Source organism: Lissotriton vulgaris, chromosome 6 (genome assembly GCF_964263255.1).
Source record: "Lissotriton vulgaris chromosome 6, aLisVul1.2, whole genome shotgun sequence".
Classification (NCBI taxonomy): Eukaryota; Metazoa; Chordata; class Amphibia; order Caudata; family Salamandridae; genus Lissotriton; species Lissotriton vulgaris.
In genome coordinates this window covers 1283094088-1283113979 of record NC_141694.1, presented here as the reverse complement: position 1 = coordinate 1283113979, position 19892 = coordinate 1283094088, and positions in this window count along the sequence as shown.

The following is a 19892-nucleotide window of genomic DNA, read 5'->3' as shown; positions in this document are numbered from 1 at the left end:
TGGACGAGGCCAGTTGAGGGTGTACTTTATTACACTTGGGACTTAGTAGGGGGATTGGATTATCCTTAGGTGTTGTAGTTAAGGTTTCTAAATTTGGACTATCCCGTGTCAAGAGAGCCGATTGGGGATTTATTTCCGCCTCCCTTGATAAGCTATTTGTAAATTTAGAGATACTCTTTTCAATTGAGGTCAACCGCTGGATATTTGGGCCTAACTTGATATCCATAATATCTTTGAGGGTGTTCTGCATGGATTTAAAGAATAACTTCATATCTTCCTTGGTCAACCCTTGGGTTACAGATGTATTCTTGTGAGGTGGTTCCACCCTTGATCTTTTTGCATTCCCCCCAGGTAGCTTGCCTTTCCTTTTCAAACCCGGCCCTTGTTTTATACACTCCACCCCTCCTAGCCTCCCACGGGTAACTGGTCTATTTGTAGATGAGTTTTGTGATGAACCAGTATTTTTACCCCCCACAGTACTGTTTGATGGAATTTCGTTTACCACCCCGGTGGTAACTGTTAAAATAGTGGGACTATGAGGTATCTGCTGTTTTTCATGAAAAAGACTGGAAACACTATCTGGTAAATCTAAGTTCAGTAGTCCCAAGATCTCAGGTGCATCAACATTATTTCCCACAGGACGGGTTGTAGCTGAGGGTTTCGAAAGATGGGGAGTTATGGGAGATCTTGATAAACGTCTATTTACTAGTTCTATCTCTTTATCCAGCACCAATGCTGCCCGAATCCATGGTTTCTGCGGAACCAGCAGTGCCGGCTGTCCTATGCCTCCCCATTTGTTAAAACTGAACATACATTGTTTCTCAGCGCTGCATGAGCCTGACCCCGCTTATGAGCGCTGGCAGACATGGGAAAATCCTGCACTTGCGGCTCCTGCCACTATGTGTGCTGGGCATTGTAGATCCTCCGGCTCCGTGCAAGCCGGCAACAAAGTATCAAAGTTCAAACTCTCCCACCTCCATGCAATCTAGCAGGCGGGGAACAAAGCAGCAAAGTAACCATTCAGGTCTCTCTTTTTTGAGATGCTGATTCAGATTTTGGTGCTGTTCTACTTTTGCAGAATCAGTCCCTGGTCTTATGTGTCAATTTCTTTCTCAGCTACAAATATAATGCACGCAGAGCCAAGACCACTTTGTATTAATTATCTCTGCTCTCCACAGCAAAATTATTTCTCTGGGCAGAGAAGTTCAGAACTGCAGCTTGGGCACTGGGCACTGGTCCTCCATCATCCTGACATGGACGATGCCTTACGTACTGCCATACGAAAGATGCACCTCCCCTCCCTGTCCTCAAATAAGTCAAAGGACTTATAGGACTCTAAACATATAGAATGGATCTATAGAGTATTTAGGAACTTTCTATATACTTGTTTAGAAATTTTTACTCTGAAATTTTTTTTAAATGTGTTACGATTAACTAGCTGAACAAATCACCGTAGGTCTTTTGGAATTCTATAGAATCACCATAATCGATCTTTTGAAATTCTATTAAATCAGCCCTGTTTGGAGGACCCTACTATACCTGTCCCTGCCCAGCTCTGAGAACTCCAAATGTGCTGCTCTGTGTGTAGAGCACTGAACACCACCTTGGCCCTGTCCCTGCCATCCAAGGTCAAAATGGGGCATTAAAAACCGGCAGAAACATGACCGCCAGGTTTGAGTCAACAAAGCGAACAAAAAAATGTCAATAGTTCTTCTCTGGTTGCTGACCAAATATATGGAAAACCATATAGGTTATTCATCCTCCATTTCAAGAAGGTACTGGAAACCCTGCTCTTTCAACAGTTCATCAGCAGATAACCATTCACAGGCATTAATTCATAGAGGACTTTTAGACCCTAACGCCCACTTTATTCACACTTTGGGTAGCCTCAGCTCCCCATCCGAGCCCCTTCCCCCAACCCCACCCACACCCTACCTTCCCATCCTTCCTGTACTCTGCATAGCAAACCACTTCTCCCTTTTTCCTATTCCTTATTCCTTATTCAATGCTCAGTTGTTTTATATAGATAGGTTCTTCCACCAAAATATCGACTACAGAATATCGTGGGGCCAAAATATTGAAGCAAAATATTGAGGACCAAAATATTGTGAAGGTAACTTTATATAGGTTCATATATGTTTACTTTACCTAACTTACCTTCATGAAATATTTATCTTCAGGGTATGTAGATGTGGAGTTAAGAAAAGTAAATTGGTAAATCTGTGCTTGTCTATATCTAGTTGCTTTCTTGATATTTTAGTTCTTGATATTTAGGCCTTGGTATTTTGGCCCCAGAAAATGTGTGTCCTCAATATTCTGTCATACAACAACAGCTAGATTTGCTCAATACAAATTCAGATACATGCATACAAAATATATTAAATATGTACATCTACTTTAAAGCCAAGACTATGAGAAATGTATTTAGCTTTCCTATTGCATACATTATTTCTCTTTTCGAGTCTAGAGTTTGTTCAACTAATTTCCCATGAGACTTTTTTTTATTTTTCTGGGGTTTTTTCACAGATGAAACAGAGGTTTTGGGGAACTGCTGTTTTTTCTTCTTCTAAAATACAAAAGGGGCAGTCATTGACGACTCGTGAGCATAACAACATCGGCCTAGAGATGCATTTCAGTAGAACCGGGATGCCCATTCTGCAAAATGGTTGTTGCTAGTATTTTATAAAGAAGCATGCCTCTAAGCCCCATCTTCGGTAAATAACAATGAGCGTGGGAATGGGCAAGAAAATAAAAGACCCCGGCGCTAGCCAATTAGATTGCTAAAAAAATGCCCATATTTGCGAATCGGGGCTACTTGGGGACTTATAAAGACACACGTTATAAATGTTTTGCAAGGTATGGGAGACTGTAGCAGCAGCAGGCAATGTGAGTGTTATTATCAGGGAAATCAACAGCTCACCACACCATAAAATAGGTCCCCACACTGACCAGCCATTTTGGCATGGCTAGGTTGCCCAATATTCCAGCCGACCCTGGTGATACTGAAATGTAGAATTTGTAAAAAAAAAAAAAAAAAAAAAAAATGCAGTTCCAACGTGTTTTTTAGTACCTCGCCAAATGCCAGGTTTACTGAATCTCAATGCTACCTGCTCTCGATTCTAGCTGTCGCTATTTTCCTACCTTTCACATCATCCTTCTATTTTTCCTGCCTACTCCTCCTTGCTCTGGGCCAAAATCAGGGTTTCCGTTTAGAGCTCCTGTTTGAGAAACTTTCTCGATGACGCCTATTGGAACATGAGTTCTATAGGTCACCATGGTGATTTGGGAAGCTACCTCATGAGAAATTAGTGTGCTTGATGTTTGTATGTTTACCGTTTTATTGTTTAGCTAGTGTGGAAATCAAAGCTACAATCAGTGGACGACAGGCTGTCCTAGCTTCTTGATAATTTAATTATCCTTATTTATGGCAGAGGGCCATTAAATGCACACAGCGGCGTAGCATGGGGTTGCCAGCACCCGGGACAAGGCAAGTATCCTACCGCTTTTCTTTTAACATTTTGCACCCCTAAGAGTACCCATGTCCCACGAAGAATGCCACTAAGAATTTTGCACTGGCTCAATTGCCCCTGTGGTCCCGCCCACGCTGCGCCACTGGATGCACACTCAGTTCTCAGTAATGAATGGAAATGGGTCAAGTTAACCACCACAGCACTACAGCTTGCCTGTTTAACATTGACTGACCTACTGATTGGGCTGAGCACTGGCTCAGTATTACTTGTATGCCATTTCCGTCTGTAACAACCACAACATAATACTGGGTAACACCTCGGCTGATCTTTTCCAGACATTACGGTATACTGTGATGTGTCTCAATTCACATCCTCATGCAACAGGCTCCAGTACCAGAATACTTATAGAGTTTTCTTCACACTCTTTTCTGTCCGACATACAACAGGACCTGTAATTCCCTGGCAATGTTTTACACATTTGGATACTGACACTTGCCCCAGACTTGCACCCTGCCCATAAGGGACACTAGCATGAGCTACCTGAGTAGAGCCAGCGTGTCTCAGTTCCTATATACACACTGCAGCGCCAAGACACCTTGGCATTCGAGCGCTTAATAAGCCACATATCATCATCACCACCATCACCCAAGACACTTTCCACAATTATGTCTAACTTTGAATTTTACAATAAGTATTATTTACCTCAATGGTCTCACATATTACATAGGGGAAGAAGGTTACTCACCGGTGATCTTCGTTACTTCGGGTCCTGGTCTTCCCGTTTAAATACTGGGCCCGTCCCGCCCTCCCTGTTTTTTTGTTTTCAGGTGATTGTTTGTGATTTTTTTCTAGTATCTTTGGCTTTCTTGGGATGTTGTTCTGATGTACTTCCCCCTTTATGCATGCTGGACAGGGAAGGTGGTACCATATTGAGAAAGGTATTTCCGCTTGCTATGGTAACAGGATTCTGTTGAAGAGACAAACTGCTCACTGGTAAGTGTGAAGGTCTGTGGTGGGCCCTAGGCCCTCATGCTGGCAAGCACTCATGCACTGAGGTCTGGAGGTCTGGAGGTCTGGTGCAACTGGCCCAGAGCATGTGCGCTCGGCCTCTTTTATTGATGCTGTGTCACATGACCAGTGACATCAGTGGTGGGTTGGTGTTAAGTGTAGATACAGAGTTAGCACTAGAATGCTAACTGATTCTAGGGCATTACATCCCTCCCCAAATTGGTTAAAAATTAACCCAAACAGAAAAAGTCCAAAAACCTGTGGGGGAAGGAAAACACAGAAAATAACATTGAACTTGCGCTTTCAAAATGAGTCTCTTTGGCTGCTTGCAGGCAGTATAGTTCTTGCGTTTTGGATTAACAGTTCTTGGTGGCACGGTTCGCAGTTGTTCGGCGGGTTCATTCTTTGTCTGTGCTGTCTGTCCGCTGTTCTCAGCCCTGCATTTTGCTTTGCTCTCTTGGTGACGAATAGTTAAAGAGAGATGGATGACATGGTGGTTGTTCGTCTTCCGGCTTCTTCTCTCCATGCTGGGTGCGCTCTTCGTGTCTTCTTTGTGACTTGCTGCTTTGGGCTAGTGCTGTCTGCACTGCTGCGCATTTGCGTCATGCGCTTTCGCACTTCCTGGTGCTGGGTTCTAGAACCATCGTTGGTTCGTGTGAGGTGCTCTTGCTTTCGCCATTCTGCTGCAGCGATGGCCTGTGGCCATGAGGCATCGCTGCCTTCTCTTCTGGCGTGGTGTAGATGCTTCTTGGGTGTTTGCTTCTGGAGGGTTGCCTCACCACTCCATTGACCTTCTGGTCTTGCTTCTTTGCGTTGTAGGTTGCGATTCTTGTGATCTTCTTCTTGTGGGCGCACTTGTCGCGTGTTCTCTTGAATATCTTGTGAGGAGTCGCTGTACTCCTGGCGCGCTTTTGGGGTTTCTGGCGCTTTCCTGGGGTTGTCTTCACGCTCTTTTGTGCTTCTGGCGCGTGGCTGCCCATTTACCTTTTCTCTTCCTCAGCGGTGTGATGGCTTGTGTACTTCTTAGGACTTGACGGCGGGCAGGTTGCTGCTCTTCGTAGTCTTTTGCTGCAGACCTTCCTTGTGCTTTGTGGCGCGTTCCTCTCTTCTTGCGAGTGACCACCTGCCAGCAGGTTGTCCTCTATCAGTCTCTGTGCGTCACTTGTGGCATCAGGGTGTTCCTGCGCTATGGTCAGTCACTGTGTGGCAGCTGGTACTTCCTTGGCTTGTCGCAGGCTTGTTGTCCTTTGAAAACTTTTCCTTGGCTTGTATAGACTCTTGGAGTCTTTCCCTGTGTTAGTCCAATGCTTGTTTTGCCTTGTGGCATTGAAGTCACCTACCAGTGTCTTCTGTTGTGCGAGCGCAATATTGTACTTTGGCCACTAGATGGCAGTGTGTCTTTTATTTCTATCCTGGGCCCAGGTTTGCTCTGATCTTGATGCTTCCTGCTTTCTTCCGGGACCTTGCTTTACTTCCGATCCTACTTGCAGTGTTGCCGAGATTCCTAGCCTGTGTCCCTGGGTAAGTTCCGTTTTTGTTATCTTGTGGAAATATAATTTTCTGTTTGTGCCTGCACGATCGGGGCTCTTCGCTGGTGCTGACTGTTCGCAGGCACTGCAGCTAATCTATCGGCCCAAGCAGCTTCATTCCCGCTTCATTCCTTCCCTTATTGGCACCTCACTGCTGTTGAGACCGCCTGATCTCGCTCCCTGTGGGTGGCGCAGACCTCGCAGAAGAGCTTCCTCGGCTCTGTTGTGAGCGTCTCTTTGTTGGACAATGCTCATCTTGTAGATGCAGGCGAGGTGCCGACGCTTGTAGTCTAGGCTGGCTTCTCGGTCACAGACTGCCTGCTGCCTCTTTGTATTTCCCGGGTGGGGGCAGGGCTCGGCTCGCACACACCTCGGGGTACTCTGCCCTCGCAGTAGGCTCGCTGCGCTTCTTTGGCGGCACGTTATTGCGGGCAGTCTGTTCTTTCTTTTAAACTTTCGCGCCCCTCGCAGCTGGGCTCAGTCTTCTCGGGCTGCGCAGGGGGGGGGGGGTGTGATGTGTGATATCGCTGCTCCGTGCATTCCCGGGTGGGCTCCGCTTTGAATGTTTGGGCGCCCGGCAGCTCACCTCACGCTGCGGGCGCTCTCCTTTTAAGTTAACCCCCTTTTCCGCTGCACTTCACACACGCTGCAGGCAGGCCGCGGGTGGGCTCCGTGAGCCTTGCTTTTTTAACGGGGCAGTTGTGGCATCGCTGCAGGCAGGCCGCGGGTGGGATCCGCTGGTCTAGTCTTAATTACGGGGACAGTAGCCAGTGCCGCTCGCGCTTTTGGAGCACAGGCAGTGCTTATAGTCTATGGCGGGTGGGCTCCGCTTTTGGTGCTTCACAGTCTGGGGCTCACCTTCGGCCGACGGGCCTGTTCTTACGCGATGGTTTCTCGTCGTCTTAGGGCATCGCCACGGCAGGGCGGGTCACGGCAGGCTGGAGAGGTGCGGGGTGAGCTCCCGGTCACCTCCTCCTTCTTCTTTCAGCCCCGGGGCTCGACACATGCCCCGTGGGCCTCTCGGCGGCTGGCACGCTTCAAAGGGGGTGTGCTCTCGATGCAGGCAGCTCTCCTCTTCCCTTTTCTTTGATGTTTCTTTTAGCAGGTACGCGTGGGCACAGCTACCCTCGTCGCTATTGTAGGGTCGGGGCCCTAGGCCCTCATGCTAATAAGGAGCGAGACACAGACACACTGCATGCATGGTGCAACTGGCCCAGAGCACGTGCGCTCGGCCTCTTTGATTGATGCTGTGTCACATGACCAGTGACATCAGTGGTGGGTGTTAAGTGTAGATACAGAGTTAGCACTAGAATGCTAACTGATTCTAGGGCATTACAGTAAGGAACGGAATGGGAAGATGGGCGAGGAGGTAATCTTGTTTAAAAGATCTCTGAAAGTACAGATTTTGAAAGCCTGGACTGATGCACCAGATCGTTGACTTTTCTCGAAATTGATGTCACAACACTCAGCGATGATAGCAGGTTGTCTTTATGTGCTGCTCTTTTGAGAATGTTATTTCCTACTCCAGCCTATCGAAAGAGTTACTTGCATTTGGAAAAAATAAAGTAATCATAGACAGAAGCTGGAATTTGGTCCTAGTCCCAATACCGGAGAAATCCAGTAACACTGGCAATAATAGTGACAGACATTTCAAAAGTGATGTGATAGACAATCATGCACTTGTTCACCACAGGGAAAAACACTTTGGGCCTAATGTAGAGTTGTGCAAACTGAGTACCTGGTCATAAATGTGATGAGTGTTCTGTCCATCCAACTCTCTGTCCACTCCCCCTGTACAGAGTTGGCCTGAGAGAGTGTTGGTGTAAAAAAGGCATCACATCACCGCCCTATTTTGGGCTGATGGTCTGTTTTTCCTTTTTTCTGTCCATCACTTCGAGGAAAAACCTGGTGGTGGCAAAATGAAAAATTGAAACAACTCCCTGTTTGTGGGTGGGCCATTCGTTTTTTAAAATACAAACTCCGACTTTTGGAGTGTGTTTCTGAAAAAACAAAAGTACTGTGGACGACTGTCAGAAGCAACAAGGGCTGTCCCTTTAACGTTTGATACATTCAGAGGAACAGCCAGGATGCAGACTAAACCCTAAATTAGGTCCTATATTTTCACTTATGTGCATTCGACACAATCGCGTATTGACTTTTTTCCTGCCATTTTTCTCCATTATTACTGAAGATATCTTTTTTTCAGAGATTCTACCTGGTATTGGCCGATAGAAACACAACGAGGGCCTCATTTATGAGGCTGTCTGTCACTTTTACGCCGCCAGTGCGTCACTTTTTGTGACGCACCAGTGGCGTACAAAATGCGCATCTAGGTAGATGCGTCACTTTTTAAACCCCTGCGCCACATTATACCTGCGTCCGGAATAATGTATGCAAGGGGGGAGTTTTGACGCAAGAAAGGGTCATGGAAGTGACGCAGTGAAATCTATAAGATTTCACTGCGCCACTTCTGGGACAAAAATGCGTCAATTTCTTACGCCTGCCTCACAGCAGGCGTAAGACTGACGCAGGCCCTTTCACATAGGGCTTGCCCCAACATGGACACATTGCTGGAGTTGCGTCACTTTTGTGACACACTCCAGCAATGCGTCACTTTTGCGCCATACAGATCAGTCAGAAATACTGACGTATCTGTAACTCCTTGCGCCATGATGCGTCATACTGTAAATATGACGCATCATTGGTGTCGCAAGGAGGGCGCAGTTCGGCACTTGTGGTGCCAAATACCAGGCTTACTGAATTTCCTGGCTACCTGCTCTCAAATCTAGATGTCCCTGTTTTTACTACCTTTTGCTTCATCCTTCTTCCTCCTGTTTCTGCATACTCTCGCATGCTTTCGGCCAAAGTCTATTGATGAAAATGAAGCCCTTGTCCCCAAAAATGAGCACAGGCACCCACCACAGTCAAGCACCAGCACAAATTAAGCGATGCATTGTAGTGAAAAGATTCATAGACAGAGGCTTTGTTACTGACCTGCCTTCAATCTAGCCACGTATTAATAAGAGATAGTTGTGCTAGAAGGGGAAATTACTCAAGAAGAAGTTGAGAGTGCCAAAACCATAAATCTGAACGTGTGGAAAGAACGAGGAAAATATAGTTTCTCAATGGCATTCTACATAACTAACAAATCTAAACTGGTGTTGCTAATGTAGAAAGTATTTAAAGATGACGAAGAACAGAGCTCTTTATCCCCTGAATTATGTGGGTCAAGGATTTCTCTTGTTTCATAGTCCGATAAAGGCTCCCCGATATATGCAATCTAGAGAACAGTATCCTTACTGTGGGCCCGATTCACAGAATGAACTTAAGACTCAATCCTAAATTTACTATTGTTTTGGTATTAACAGATTGCACTTACTACTTTTGGTATTCACAGAATGAACTTACTACTTTTGGTATTCACAGAATAAACTTACTCATTTCTGTATTCACAGAAGTTAGGACTACTAACTTTAGAACTCCTAAATGCCTTCTGTGAATACCGAAATCCTTAAAATTAGGATTTTTCTCAATTTAGTAGTAGTAAAGTTAGGACTACTAACTTCACTACTACTAAATTGAGAAAAATCCTAATTTTAAGACTTTCGGTATTCACAGAAGGCATTTAGGCGTCCTAAAGTTAGTAGTCCTAAATTTACTACTACTAAATTGAGTAAAATCGTAATTTTAGGACTTTCAGTATTCACAGAAGGCATTTAGGCGTCCTAAAATTAGTAGTACTAACTTTACTACTACTAAATTGAGAAAAATCGTAATTTTAGGACTTTCGGTATTCACAGAAGGCATTTAGGAGTCCTAAAGTTAGGAGTCCTAACTTTTCTACTACTAAATTGAGAAAATTCCTAATTTTAAGACTTTTGGTATTCACAGAAGGCATTTAGGAGTCCTAAAGTTAGGAGTCCTAACTTCGGTGAATGCCGAAATGAGTAAGTTCATTCTGTGAATACCAAAAGTAGTAAGTGCATTCTGTGAATGCCAAAAGTAGTAAGTTCATTCTGTGAATACCAAAAGTAGTAAGTGCAATCTGTGAATCAGACTCCATCATCGCACCCCATCTCCGCGATGTCATCAACTGTTCCTTCAACTTCGCTACCTTCCCGGAAAGCTGGAAACATGCCGAACTCAGCGCCCTTTTGAAGAAACCCACAGCAGACCCCTCTGAACTTAAGAACTACCGCCCCATCTCACTCCTCCCATTCCCTGCCAAAGTCATTGAGAAAGCCGTCAATAGTCAACTCGCCGCCTTCCTTGAATCCAACAACTCCCTCGACCCATCACAGTCCGGATTCCGAGCCAAACACAGCACCGAACCCGCCCTCATCGCAGCTGCAGACGACATCCGAACGTTACTGGACAACGGAGAAACAGTTGCCCTCATCCTTCTTGACCTCTCCGCCGCCTTCGACACAGTCTGTCATAGCACCCTTATACAACGCCTCAGCAACGTTGGGATGCAAGGAAAAGCTCTGGACTAGATCATCTCGTTCCTCGCCGGAAGAACACAGAGAGTCGCCTCCCCCATTCAAATCACAGGCCACCGAAGTCATCTGCGGCGTACCACAAGGAAAATCCCTCAGTCCCACCCTCTTCAACGTTTACATGAGTCCCCTCGCATCCATCGCGTGACAACACAACCTCAACATCATCTCCTATGCAGACGACACCCAGCTGATCCTCTTCCTCACCAAAGACCCAAACACCGCCAAAACCAATCTACATGAAGGAATGAAAGAAGTAGCCGAATGGATGAAAAACAGCTGTTTAAAACTAAACTCGGACAAAACTGAAGTTCTCATTTTAGGATCATCCCCCTCTTCCTGGGACGAATCATGGTGGCCAACGGCCCTGGGTACAGCACCCATACCTACAGATCACGCACGTAACCTGGGCTTCATCCTAGACTCCTCCCTCTCGATGACCAGACAAGTCAACGCCGTCTCATCTTCATGCTTCAACATCCTACGCATGCTCAAAAAAATCTTCTGTTGGGTCCCCACGGAAACAAGAAAGACAGTCACCCACGCACTGGTCACTAGCCGACTGGATTATGGAAATACCCTTTACGCCGGAACCACAGCCAAACTACAGAAAAATCTCCAACGCATCCAAAACGCCTCAGCCAGACTCATACTGGACATCCCCCGTCAAGCTCACATTTCCGGTCACCTGAAAGACCTCCACTGGCTCTCCGTCAACAAAAGAATAACGTTCCGTCTCCTCACCCACGCACACAAGGCCCTCTACAACCTAGGACCCGAATGCCTCAACACAAGACTGTCCTTCTACACACCCACCTGCCAACTAAGATTATCCAATCAAGCCCTCGCAGCAATTCCGCGCATCCATAGATCCACCATGGGAGGAAGATCCTTCTCCTACTTAGCGGCCAAAACCTGGAATTCTCTCCCCACTCACCTCCGACTTACACAGAACCACCTCTCCTTCAGAAAGCAGTTTAAAACCTGGCTATTCGATAAGTAATGCACCCACCCTCCCTCAAGCGCGTTGAGACCCTCTGGGTGAGTAGTGCGCTATACAAATTCCTGAACTTGAACTTGAAACTTGAATACCAAAACAGTAGTAAGTTTAGGATTGAGTCTTAAGTTCATTCTGTGAATCGGGCCCTTTGTGCTGATGTAAAAGTAATACCTAAACTTCTGGAAAACAGACTGAGGAGGGTCCCTTATAATACATCCCCCTAAAAATGGAAATTGTCTGAGCGTTAGTACATCAGCCACATCCGCACTCGTCTTCATTTATTATGGCAAGTCCAGAAATAAATGAATAAGAAACTGGCAATTTAATCAGATGCAAACAATATCTCTGACTTTATTGAATTGGAGAATCTGTTCTGGGTAATGAAGACATTGGGCTCATAATGTTGTCTGGATTTATTGTCCGGCATCCACCTGAATTTATTTTGGCGGATTTCTATCTTAGCTCTTTCCCGTACTGGATGGCTCCCTTACGGGACTCTAGGGCTGCTAGTAGCAGAAATCCCCCGTGATCAGGATTTACGCAGCATAGTGGTAACAGATGGAGACCTAAAAGTGTTGTTTTTTGCTTATGATATGTTAGTTATCCAGGCAAATCCTAAAATTTCAACACCAGGACTTATGTTTCTGACATCCTAAATCTCCCAGTGCTCAGGATATGGAATCGATTATAGAATTGTGAATCTTTACCAATAATCAGGACCAAGAGAAGTACTTTTTGTGTGGGAGCTATTTTTCCAAAGGAAACATTTGAGCAAAGGGTTATAAAAAAATGATGAGATCCCCTGAAAACTCTATCTGACCTGCTTAAGATGGTAGATGGAAAGATTACATCGTTTGTATGGGGACATGCAAGGCCCAAACAGAAGCTATCAAAACTTCATGCCACAACAATGGCTGGTGGCCTCGGGCTTCTGCATACCAAATCCAACCGGGTGACCCATCAACTGGAACGTGTAGTCTAGTTGCTTCCCATCTGTATAGAGACACCTGTATGGGTACACTTAGAGAGAGCTATCTTACATTTATATAAGGCATGGATCTTTCCAAGTGGGCACTCGGAAGTTGACACAATTGAAAAAAAACCTTCATGCTATTGTGTATGCATGGCAAAAACCCATACAAAATTAGGTGTTATTGGACAGCCACATCTTTAGGTGCCTATGTGGTGGAATGGCGGAATAGTATTTGGACTGAGAGATTCATTGGAAGCTATTGATGGGCAAGGATATAATGATGACAATTGACAACATGTTGAATGAGAATTCGAATAAACCTATTGAAGTGCTGGGTCCAGAGATTTAGCTGGCCCCTTCACAGTACTGGAAATACCAACAGTTGGCTCACGTCAGGCACAATTTTTAGGTATGCACGATATTCAAAGGTCACGGATACTTTTTGGAGACATGGAGTTCTTCCAAGGGTTTCTTCCATGATTAATCACTTGTCTGGCCGAATGCCCATGATTTTAGGACTTGGTGGGAAAACTCTACTTTTTAAAATTTCACAGACTAAGACTGGAATGATCTGCCTTAAATTCAGGTTTGCACATGGATGACACTGGCCACTGACCTGCTTACAGGGAATCATCCTAGTCCCAACTCTAAGTGATGATGGTACCATCAACTTGGAATTGACATAGTACATTTGCTATGGCAAAATCCGTTCCGCTCGCAGAATTTGCAGATTTTCTGCAAATTCGCAATCCGCGAAATCCCGCGAATTTGCCGAAAATTCACGAATCCGCGAGCGGAACGGATCTGGGGGGCAAAAGTTCAAGCTTCAAACTTGTAACTATTTTAGAATGGTGCCAGCAAGCTGCCAGCGCCATTCTAAAATAGTTACTAAGTTAGCTTCAACAGGAAGCACTAATAGAAGCAGGTGCTCGAGTTTAACTGAATTCGGGCATCTGCTTTATTTTATCTATCAGTGCTTCCTGATGAAGCTAACTTAGTAACTATTTTAGAATGGCGCTGGCAGCTTGCCGGCGCCATTCTAAAATAAAACAGGAGAGGGGCAGAGGGCAGAAGGGCACAAAAACGAGTGTGGCAGAAGGGCACAACAACGAGTGGGGCAGAGGGCAGAAGGGCACAACAACAAGTGGGGCAGAGGTCAGAAGGGCACAACAACGAGTGGGGCAGAGGGCAGAATAGCACAACAACGAGTGGGGCAGAGGGCAGAATGGCACAAAAACGAGTGCGGCAGAGAGCAGAAGGGCACAAAAACGGGTGGGGCAGAGGGCAGAATGGCACAAAAACAAGTGGGGCAGAGGGCAGAAGGGCACAAAAACGAGTGGGGCAGAGGGCAGAAGGGCCCAACAACGAGCAGTCTCACACAAAAAAACCCGCGAACACGCAAAGCGCACCGCGAACACGCAAATCGCCCTGCGAACACGCAAAAAAATTTCCACAAATTCGCGAATTTTGCGGATCGCGAATTCATAAATCCACAAATTTGCGAATTTGCAAAATTCGCCCATACTTAATTTATTCAATAATAGTGCAATGTAGCGCTAAAACAAAAGATGCTGTGCTGTGCTAAAGGGATGGAGCAGCACAGAGCTATACTAATTAAAAATGGCCGGCTGCTGCTCTCTTCCCCTATGCTGACTTACCAACAGGCTGCCCAGCCATAGAGAGAGGTGTGCGTGTGATGTCTGGAACAAGGTTTTGTACAGGCAGGGTACCCCTCCAGAACAGCGTTATCTATTGATGCACAGCCAGGTCTGACATTATTTCCAGATTTGTCTTTGTGTCAAAATCTATTAGACCCCTAATGGAATCACCCATGGAACACTAATTTGTTTATTACTATTACTATCTATTCTAAGTATTTTCTTCTTTAAAGTGCTGGAGTCCTGCTGCTGGCCTCTGCTGGAGTGAGTCCTGATCTGATAGAGGTACACCACAGGTCCTGGCTCCTGGACCCTTGTCTGGCATCAGAGTGTAATCTTCCTGAACTCTTTGCAAAAACCCTGATGTTTTGGGCTCCTCATGAGTGAACTCTTCTTGCTGAGAGGCGGCAGACTGCGACACGTGCCAATACGAAGGTCTAGTGAGAACTTGCTTTTTGTATGTGATGACCACCTGCAACCCCAATGACTGCTGTGATTCTCTCCAACACGAAGCTCCAGCAGCGGCCTACTCTTCGCACCAAACATCCACCGTTCGTGTCAACCACCAGTGTGATGGTCTAGTGGCAACTACACCCTCATGCCGACATTGACCGCCGCGTGGCCCCTCACCCAACACAAAACTCCTGCCAAGGCATGGAATTTGAATCTGAGAAAGTAAACGTCTCATGGGGCAAACCTGTTCCCTAAACCTGAGCGGCAATAAAATGTTGTAATCCTCAACTTCTTAGTTAGACCAGGTCTAGTGATACCAGATACCTGTGAGTGGCGCTTTGTGATTTTTGGTGCTATTTTTGCCTAAAACTATAAAACCTCATAACTCCAGTTTTACTTATTTGATTTTTGTCTTTCTTTTGTCATTTTATATTTTTGAGATGTTCTCTATTTTTCTACATTGATTTGGAACTTTCTTTGTGTTGTGTTTTCCCTTTATTACTGTTTGAGCACTGCATAAACACTTCATACATTGACTCCATGGTATGCCTGACTGAGTTTGTGATAAGCTAATAGAGGGTTAAGCACTGTTTTATTTAGTGACTTTTGTGACTCATCATGACAAGGATTGTGTTTATTGTTTGAGTAGGGCTTCCATCCCTCTCAACTAAAAACCCAATTTCTTACACTGAGTAGTATCGATATATACTCTGTTATCATATTGGAATCCTATTATGGCAGACTTTCAATTCAAAGGTTGCTGTGAATACGAACTTTGAAAACTGAAGAATTGATTGAGGAATTATGTTATGATTTTTGTCCCTCATGAAAAGGAAAAAATTCTGGGTTAAAGCACTAACAGGCACATGCATCAATATTGCTTTTTGCGATTCCTTAATTGCGAACAATAAGGAATCGCAATTAAGGAAACGCAAAATGCAATGCATCAAGAAATCGCTGAAAAAATTGCGGTTTCTTAATATTCCTTAATTGTGACTCGCAAATTGCGAGTCGCAATTAAGGAATACATCCCCATTCATTTCTATGGGCCTAATGGCCCATAGGAAGGAATGGCACAACATTCTCAATTTGCGATTAGCAATTAGCGAATCGCAAATTCAGAATGCGATTTCAAGGGTGCAGGGGTGTCCAAAGGACACCACCCTGTTGCACCCCTGAAATCAATCTGTGCACATATGTTGTGCACACACATGCCCTAAGGGCATGTGTGTGCACAACATGAAACTTTGAAAAATGCACAAAAGTGCATTTTTCAAAGTTTTCGCAAATTCCCATGAGGTAAACCTCATGGTAATTTTCTCCCCCTAATTGTGAAATCGCAAGTTTTTTAAAGTTTCATGCATTGCATTTAAGGAATCGCAAAATGCGATTCCTTAAATGTAATCGCAATTTGAGAATTCGCAAATATTTGCGAATTCTCAAATTGCGAGGGCCTTCACCCTTCATGCATTCCTAAAGCAGATTTTGCGATCGCAAACGGCGATTTTTGCGGTTCGCACTGTTTGCGATCGCAAAATACTTTGATGCATGTGCCTGCATATGGAGTGTTTCCCGTTGCCTAAACTGTTCGCCACTTCAGATCCGGCTAACTTCTCTGCAGGCTAACAATACTCTGTCATCGTCAAGGTGGCGGCATTGCACAAAGGCTATTTAGATTTCACGGTTGTGCTAGCGATGTTCTAGTGGTGGGTTGCAGACAGAGTGATTCCGTTGTGGGACGCAGGTCAACATTGGACTATTCCTGTGTCTGCACGATGGATGCTAGTATCACACACCTTATATGTTTACCTAATTGTTTTCACCTGCATACCACACTATAAAACCCACTCCATTTCAGACTGTGATCTTTTGCCATTCCAACATAGCACAAAGTTTGGCAGGAGAACTTCTGTTAATGTATTCAGGTTTTTTTGCTCCCTCTGTTTCTTTTTTGTCTGATCTGTTTATTATTATTTTTATATTTAATACGATATACATGTGTTACTACTGTCACATACATAAAACATCTGCATAGAGTACGTGATTTCAAGACAGAACAGTTGACCTATCACAGTCTAGACACAGTGACATGTAAAATGATATGGGGAGACATATGCAAAGTCATGCAGTCAGTATAGTCAGTATAGTACACATGGAATCAATACACAATACCAGAAATAGCCAATGACTTGGGACATCAAATCACAAATTAAAACAGCAAAGTCAATATCCTTCAAACAGTCATAATATAGAAAAAGAACAAGGCCAGAGATAAGTAAGCTTGGTATACTATATAAAATTGCATGAGCCAAAATCTGGCAGTTTGAGGTACATACGTTGGGCTCGCTATCAGTGTAGTCCAGTCTTTGTCTCTAAATGGTCTTATTAATGCTGTTTCCCAGTTAAGGTGCAATGATGTAAGGGGTATGGTAGTGTGGTGCTGCAATACCTCAGCCAACCTGCTTTTCAATTGTTGACCCACACCTAGCACATGCAAATATTGCTGGAGAGCGTGGGTTGCGGGTTTGTGTGACATGTCGCCCCACTTATCACTCAGCACCCCCATCAATGCCCTGAGAAAAAGAAACTGTCTCAGAAGCAATCCCCCCCCCTGCCATCAAAGTCTCATAGCCCTTCCTGAAAGAGGTCACCTAATGTTTGGAGTCCAAGCTCATGCTATACTATCAGCTCTGCCAATGTATACATGGTTAGACCACTGGGTGTGCCAAGTATTGCCGCTGCTGGAGCATAAGGCATGATTAAGTTAGCAAGGGAGAGGCTAAGACAGAATAATCGATATGATACCCATAACATTCTTGAAGACGGTAATGCGGGCTTGGCGCAGGGTTGAAAGATGAATAGGATAGCAGCTATAGCTTATGCTGGCTCCAATGTAGCAGTGTCCTCAACCTACAACCTGCGCACACAGAAGGAAATAAGATGAGGTGGAACGACCTTCAGGGGAGAATGCATTCCCTGGCCGACTAGTGGTGGTTATCCCAGCCCTCCATTAAACTCTTTCCCTTGGAGGACAAGGTCTTGCAGATCCTACATCCTGTAGTGTTGACAGGAATCCCTGGTGGAGTGGAAACTGGTAAATTATACTTTTCAATGTGTCACTAAACCTAAATGTCCTCTTTGCTTTGAAGATAGCTGTTGTAATGTGATCAGCACATTGTTTTATACATAGAAACCTAAATATATTAGTAACATCTTCTTTTGTCTTGTTTGTTTGAATGTATTATGTTGTACTTAAGATAACAGGTTTCAATCTCCATTACATTTCACATGCTTTTATGGTGCCTGTAAGTGTTTGTGGACCAAATAACATATATGTGTCTCATGTAGTAAATGTCTGTTCTCTTTTTACTGCAGATTTTCACCAGGCATGTTCAAGTAACAGTTTTGCAAGTGTTGTGAATGTTTCATTGAAATACCAACAACTATCATATTGCCTTGTTTATGTGTGTGAAAATAATATTACAATGTAAATTTGCTCATTCTCCCTTTTCTATTATATTTTCACATATGGTAAGTGTCATTTATTGATCAGTCTCTGCTTAATACTCTCTTTTGAAAATTGTATGTGTTGAATTTTTGTATTTTGACCTTTTCTTGTCATGTAATTGAATAATGTCATTAGTTTCACAAATCAAAGTTTATTGACCCAAAAATGTTAAAGTATGTACATCTGTATGCTGAAGTGGTATATGTCAAAAAGTTACTCTGCACTGGTTATATGATGAATAATGCTGAATATTCTTCTAAGTTGTGTAAATATCTGTTTTTTTGCCTGCTAGGTTTGGAATGGTTAATTTCACATTTCACCTCTCTACTGTGTTGTTTTGAATAGTTGAGTAACTGGTACATTTTGTGTAGTTTTAGGAAGTAGTTTTGTCTGAAATGTATAATGGCTAATTAATTACAATACAATTGAAAAGTATAATCATTATATTGAATTCCATTTCCCTTTTAGTTTGCAACATTTTTTACTTAAAACTCATTGGATGTGTAATCCACTCTTTTACAATGTATTCATTTTTTGACATTCATAATAGGCCCAACAGCCAGAGCATGTGTCCAAACATCTGTCACTTAGGGAATCTTCACTCCAGCCAAGGATCAGGAATTCAGGGAGGATTCTGCTCCTGAAAGTGCAGATTAAATGGAGCGGCCTGGCCCATCTGGTCTGCCTGGGCAGACGGCTCCAGTGAGTCTAACTCAGCACATGCCTACACCTCCCACCCCAGCTGCTACAACATCTCAGCTTATGGATACCTCCTCCTCCTGTGTCCAAACCTACTTCACACCCATCTTGTGCCCCCAGTCCTGGTTGCTGTTGAGACAGCACCACAACCACCTACAGTTCAGCAAGGACTCAGTGGGATGTGGTCCATTGGATCAAGGGCAGAGGTTAGTGGGAGTAGGGGTCGTCGGAGTCTGTATTTGGGTCAGCAAAGTAAGATCACTGGGTTCATTGACACCCAGTCTACAATCAACTGAGTCTTGATATCCCTGCATCATTCCCAAGACATGATGGGCTATGTATTTACAGAGCTCCAGGAGATGGAGCAATTGCAGAGGGAGCACAATGTACAAATGGAGAATTCAAATTTCAATGTGGGCTCCCTGACTTGGATGCTGCATGACATTTGCACACATATGTACAGGGGTTTTCTAGCACTGTACTCCCCTTTCTGTGGTCCAACAACATCTGTGCCAACTACTTCTACCTCTATCACAGAAAGGGAGGCCCTACCACAAGAGGCAATACCTGCACCGACCTCAGTCCTTGCGACTTTGGATCCACCAGCCCCCCAGAGGAGCATATGTTTATCCAGACTACCTGGGGAGGATGGCAAGACCACCACCAAGAAACTCAGCACAAAATTTCCTTCAGGGAGCACCATTCAGTCTGTGGACTATTATTTGGACACATTATCTTTTCTAATGCCAGTTATATTTTGGACATTGTACTTCAAACAATTTTTTATTTTCAATAATGGTTTCATTCACCAGGATTGACATTTTCATTTTGTGTTGGCTTTTTGGTTTTCTTCCTGTTTTATTTAATTTGGTTTTGTCCAATAAAAGTAGAACTAACAAAGCCAAAGACTAGTTTTGTAGTTCTTTACTATATTTATTAATTTTTCTCCTTCCATCATACATTTTAAAATGTAAACAATCAAATGATTGTTCATTTATTAATGAATTGCATGTAGGTAAAGTTTCTCACAATTTTCTACCATGACAACAAAATACAAATACCCAAAACTCATCAAATGATATGTTATTAAATCTG